The 5,841-nt window shown below is 41.8% G+C and overlaps 1 pseudogene; it reads right to left on the reverse strand.

Moving 5' to 3' along the window:
- Positions 1-1,364: 1,364 nt before the first annotated feature.
- On the reverse strand, positions 1,365-4,048 carry LOC110321019 (annotated as a pseudogene).
- Positions 4,049-5,841: the final 1,793 nt, after the last annotated feature.

Genomic DNA, 5,841 nt, shown 5'->3' on the forward strand with positions numbered 1-5,841 from the left:
CTCCCCTAAAGATAGAACATGCCATATGCTAATGGGAATGGCTGTGCATAGGGTACAAGCTGATGATGTAGGCTACACAAGATTTATAGGCATATTGGTGTGAACTCGGGAGCTTTGCTAGGTGTCTAGGGCTAGCCTTCAGGATTAGGAGGGTCATATCCAGAAGGCAAGCTTCTTGGAATGAAGGTAATCTCCCCTTCCTCCAGAGAACAGCTTGCCCTGTCCTGGCAGGCAGAAACAAGTAGCTAATGTTATATGCATTGATGAGAGAGTGCTCAGAGCAATCTTTACTTCTTCTCTGGTCACAGTTAAAAGAATTGACAGCAGCATATTAAAACTGACTTACCTGATTCAATTCAAAGAACTATTATCTATTTTTTGATGTTAATTATTTTATCCTGATTTACTTTTGCCTTTCAGCATTGATTTGGTGTTTATATGAATTAATTTCCATTAAAGATACTCGTAGCTTCATCTTTATTCATTTATATTTTATTGTAGAATAAATTTAACTTTTATTGTAGAACAGAATATGGGTATGTTTCCTATTAGAGAGTTGTGTGATTTGATGAAACACTTAAATTGTTGATGTAGGATATAAGCTGAAATTTTTGACTTCAGCTTTTGAATCTTAAATTTCGCAAGAAAGTACCCTTTTAACTTTGGCATGAGAATCCTCATCTTGGCATGGCATCTAGGGCACTTGAACAAGCCTTTAAACTTTGGGAGACTTTTGATTTTTATTTCTAATGCGTATTTTTGTTAAAGCTTTCCCCAAACTATCCAAGAACACAGCATAACTATTGTTTTATGTGGTAACAAGTTGTTCACAGAAAACACATCAAACAAAAGGCACATATTGTATAATTATCAAGTCAATCATAAGCTTTTCTTAGGTGTGTGTGTGTGTGTGTGTGTGTGTGTGTGTGTGTGTGTGTGTGTGTGTGTATCTCACCCAGGGCCTTGTGCATGTTAGGGAAATGCTCTCCCACTGAGCTATTTCTTCTCCCACTTTTCTCAGATTTCAGATTTTTTTGTAATTAGGCAAGAAAATAAGATTCACTTCATATACCAGCACTCAGGACATATTCCTTTGAAGGAAGGTATAGCAGTAAACCTTAAGACTTGAATATTCTAGATCTTTCCTCAAATAACTCTCACTGGCTTGTTAGATTTTACTCAGTTCTGTCTGGGACCTATTTGCCCTACTGGACCTAAACAGAAGACAGTGTTAAAATACATTGCCAATTCCTAGTAAATTTGGTTCAACGGTGTCCTGGCTCTTGGAGACCATGGTGAAAGCATCGTTCATTTGGTGAACAGTGCGCAGGGTGCGTTCTTCCCTAGCCAACAGCTGTACATGATCACCTTTTCTCTGAGCCTGGAGACTGTGGCTTGATCTTCTTTACAGCTTCCAGAACCGAGTGGGCTCACCCTGTCTCCAAGTTCTTTTTCCCGTGCTCAAGAAGAACGCCCTGACTTCCAGATCTTATCACAAAAACTGAGGATGAAGCCTTCGCCTTCCAGGTTTCCAGAGACACCTCCAATCCAAGCCCAGAAGGAATTGTACCACACACCCAAACGGACGAGGCCCATGGACATCATCTTCTGCCTCTCTGGACCATAGGATTTTTTTCTTTTCCTCCAGGAAGATTTCCCCTTTGGGGTAAGGCTGGAGACCTTCACTACTCTCTTCACCTGCACCTTCACCACAGCACAGGGAGGAACACATAGCTCATCTGACTTGGGCTTCAGGGAGGATGGGTCTGCTGCTTCTGCTCAGTAGAGGAAGCAGCCTGGACGTCGCACAGCCATAATCACAGCCCTGTTCTTTTCCTATAGCTCCTTTGCGTTGAATAAATATCCTTGGTTCTTCCTCCAGTGTTTTCAGGGCTATGTCTTCCAGTGCCGCTTTCTGGGGCTGGCACAGAAACATGTCTGTGTTGGCCAGGAGCAGTGCCAAAGGAGCGGTCCTCACGGCTCCCTCTTGGATGGATCACATACCCATGGTGAAGAAACTTGGGTCCTGCGGTCCGAGGACCCGGCCTACGTAGACATCATTGGCCCCCGGAGCTGCTTCAGTAACCTCAAGTGCCTCCTGCCTGCCTTCTCCATTACAGCATTGAGGGCCCGTGGGGCCAAGCAACTTCAGAATAGTTAAATATTCCCCTGGGAGACTTACATTTTACAGTCCTAACGTTAGAATATTTTAGAAATGGGATATTAAAGAAATTGAACTCTGCACAATATAGATGCCATAAAATAAACTCTAAGATAAGATAATTCTTAGGTTAATCAGTCCCAAGTGCACAAATCACGGGACTTACTGGGTGAAGACAGCAAGGCATAATTTGAAGATTATCTTGTGTTACCAGGGTCTTGATCTAGACTCCCTTCTGTTCCTTGTTTCTTGTGATCTGCTTAATAGAACTCAGATGAGAAACAAAAGGAAATACTGTATAAGATAGGCAGAGTTTTTTTTTTTTTTTTTTTTTTTTTTTTTTTTTAGATTTTTTTTACTTATTTCGTGCATATGATGAATACACTGTAGCTGTCTTCAGACTCACCAGAAGAGGGCATCAGATCCCATTACAGATGGTTGTGAGTCACCATGTGATTGCTGGGGATTGAACTCAGGACCTTTGGAAGAGCAGTCAGTGCTCTTAACCGCCGAGCCACCTCTCCAGCCCTAGGCAGAGTTTATTAAAAATGAATCTTTAAGGAGGAGATTCTTTAAAACAAAGTTTTGTTTTTATGTTACAAGTACGGATGTTTTACTGAATGTATGTCTATGCACTACATGCATGCAGTGCCCATAGAGGGGCATGCGTGTAACACCCAGAAGAGCGTACCAGATCCTCTTTAACTGGAGTTACAGATGGTTGCTAGCAGCCATTTGGAGTCTGGGAATTGAGTCCAGTCTTCTGACAGAGCAGCAAGTGCGTTTTAACTACCAAGGCATCTCTTCTTCCCCTTATTTAGGGAACCTTTAAGAGATGAGAATCACAATGGCCAAAGAGACACTTCTATTGGAGTCGCTGGTAAATATTCATCCCTGGTATGAAAAAATGTTATTTGTAGAAGGGTAAATGCTGTGTGTTAGTTTTTTGGCTAGCTTGACATAAACTATTTTCTTCTGGAAACAACTTCAGTTGAGAGAATGCTTCATTAGATTGGCCTGTAGGCAAGACAGTGGGGGAATTGTCTTGACTAAAGACTGATGTGGGAGTGGCCAGAGCACTGTGGTGGTTCAACTCCGGGTTGTACACAAAAGCAAGCTGAGCTAGCCATGGAGAGCAAAGTGGTGACCAGCACTCCTCCATGATCTCTGCTTTAGTTCCTGCCTCCAGGTTCTGACCTGGAGTCCTTGCTGGACTATAAAGCCATGTTCCTTCATGCTCGACTATAAAGTTATGTTCCTTCATGCTGGACTATAAAGGTATAAGGTAAAATAAAGCCTTTCCTCCCTACGTTGATTTTGGTTGTGCTGTTCTACCTCAGCAATAAAAAGCAAGCTAGAATGAATGAGTGGACAATTGTCAAAGGGACCGTTCTTCCAGTCTTCATTTTAAGCAGGCTTAATCTTTAGCCAGGAGCCATGCTATCAAATTACCAGAAAATGACCCACTACATGGAAATAATGTAAATGAGATAGATCCTCCTACAGCCAAGTTTGGATAGTTGTTATCTAATAATGATCTTCAGAGAAATGAGGGTTCCCCCACCACCTTGGGTCCAGAGATAAGACTCAGGATCTGTTCTTCTGACTAGTAATTAGAATTCCTATCCTCAGTTTTATAAGTTCTTTATTACGAAGGAGGGTTCTAGTTCCAGTTAAGCTCCCAGCCTGATAATATCTTATTTGGTACTGTAATTCCCCGCCCCCTCCCCCCCCCAATAACCTATAAGCCCCACCTGCTCAGGAACCAGATAACTTCCTGGAATGCTGGGAATTGTAGTTCCTGGGAAATAACAAGGCCTCCTGGGAAAATACAGTGGCCTATAGGCTTGTCCTCATAAGCACCTGCAACATGTGGCTTGAGACCATTCCATCTGGGAACTTTCAGGGAATTTTCCCTTGATCAGTGTTTAATATTTAATAAATTCTTGCTTTAAATTTGACCCAAAATGATGGAGTTGATTTTTTTTTCTGGAGAATTGCAGGATTAATACTACCAAACAACCCTCCCCCAAGAGGTGAGTCTCTAAAATAATTTCTGAGATGGGTCCTGGGTTGTTCTGAGTTCTTATGGTTGAAATGGGACATAGAGTTTCACTTTTGCTGACGCAGAGAACAAGTGAAGGGATCCAGGTATGTAAAATTGAATGTAGATGGACTATAAAATCAGAACAGAAGTTAAGCACACAAAGTTGGAAGACTAATAGAATCACTATTAAGATTACAAAAGGCGGGCTGGTGAGATGGCTCAGTGGGTAAGAGCACCCGACTGCTCTTCTGAAGGTCCAGAGTTCAAATCCCAGCAACCACATGGTGGCTCATAACCATCCATAACAAGATCTGACTCCCTCTTCTGGAGTGTCTGAAGACAGCTACGGTGTACTTACATATAATAAATAAATAAATCTTTAAAAAAAAAAAGATTACAAAAGGCACAAGACATTTGCATATGGACATATGGAGACCTAATTCTAACACTAAAAAGATAGCAGTGTCTGATGGGAATTGTAAGAATGTACTGTTAGCATTCAGCTTCTCTTCAGACCTACTCTCATAGATGCTGACAGGCATGGTGTCAGTCCTGACCCAGCTGACTTCTCAGAACCATGACATCTCAACTGGAAAGTTTGGAAAATTTCCGGTGCTGCCAGCTGCCAGGAGGTTTAACAGTTCCCCATCGATATCTCGCCTCCTCTTGCTCCCTCCTCGCCAAAAGGCTGTTTCTTCCTCCTGTGTTCCCTGTTACTCTCTGGCTTCTGGAAGGCCCAGGGATTGGCTTCTTGTTTTTATTATCCCTACAGTTTTGCAGATTGTTTAAAGCAGATAAGACATTAGTGAATTTATCTGGATCATACATGCAGTTTTCCATCCTAGTAATAGTACAAAGTACGGTTATTTAAANCCCCTGCCGTAAAAGGGGTATTCAATTCTGCAAAATTGTGCCATTTTGTTTGTTTGTTTTTGTTTTGTTTTGTTTTGTTTCTTTCTTCAGACTTAAGTAAAATTCCCTAGGCTGTGTCATTTAAATTAAGCCTTTTTAGAATATTTAGTAAGAGTTTTAATATGGCAAATGAAGCCCTATTAGAGGTCTACAGAGAGAATAAAACGGAAGCTACACAATCATCCATGACTAGATTCCACAACAGCTAGAATAGTATCCAGAGCCCTTTAGAATTCTACCTTATTTTGCTCTGTATCCCTTTTAATCATTTCAGTCTGAATTTTGCTATCCTGCTGTGTATTTATACCAAGCAGGTGGCTAGAATTGCCCTTCTTGGTTTTACTGTTAAGTTGAGCTGCACCTCCTTAGGGGTTCCTTTTAAGGACTTAGGAGGAGCCTCTTGGCTCCCTTAGTTTTCCACTTGCAGTTGTGTCTTCTACTGGGAGAGGACAGTGTCTTGCTAACCACATGACTTCCATGGGAGCACCGAGGACATTTTCCTCTGCAGTCATCTTTTCCGTGCAGAATGGCTAGAGTCCAACTTGGTCTCTACGACTGCTCTGAGGAGTGAACTGCCTGAGCTGAAAGGCCTTTCATAGGTGATCCATCATTTCCTGGGACCTGGAAGACTTGAATCAAGGGCCACAATATTTACCTCCTCCTAGTCTCCTTATCTGCATTGACTTCAGTCTCCAAGAATGAATATTGAATGCACGTAAGG

Source organism: Mus pahari, chromosome 4 (assembly GCF_900095145.1).
Source record: "Mus pahari chromosome 4, PAHARI_EIJ_v1.1, whole genome shotgun sequence".
Lineage (NCBI taxonomy): Eukaryota > Metazoa > Chordata > Mammalia > Rodentia > Muridae > Mus > Mus pahari.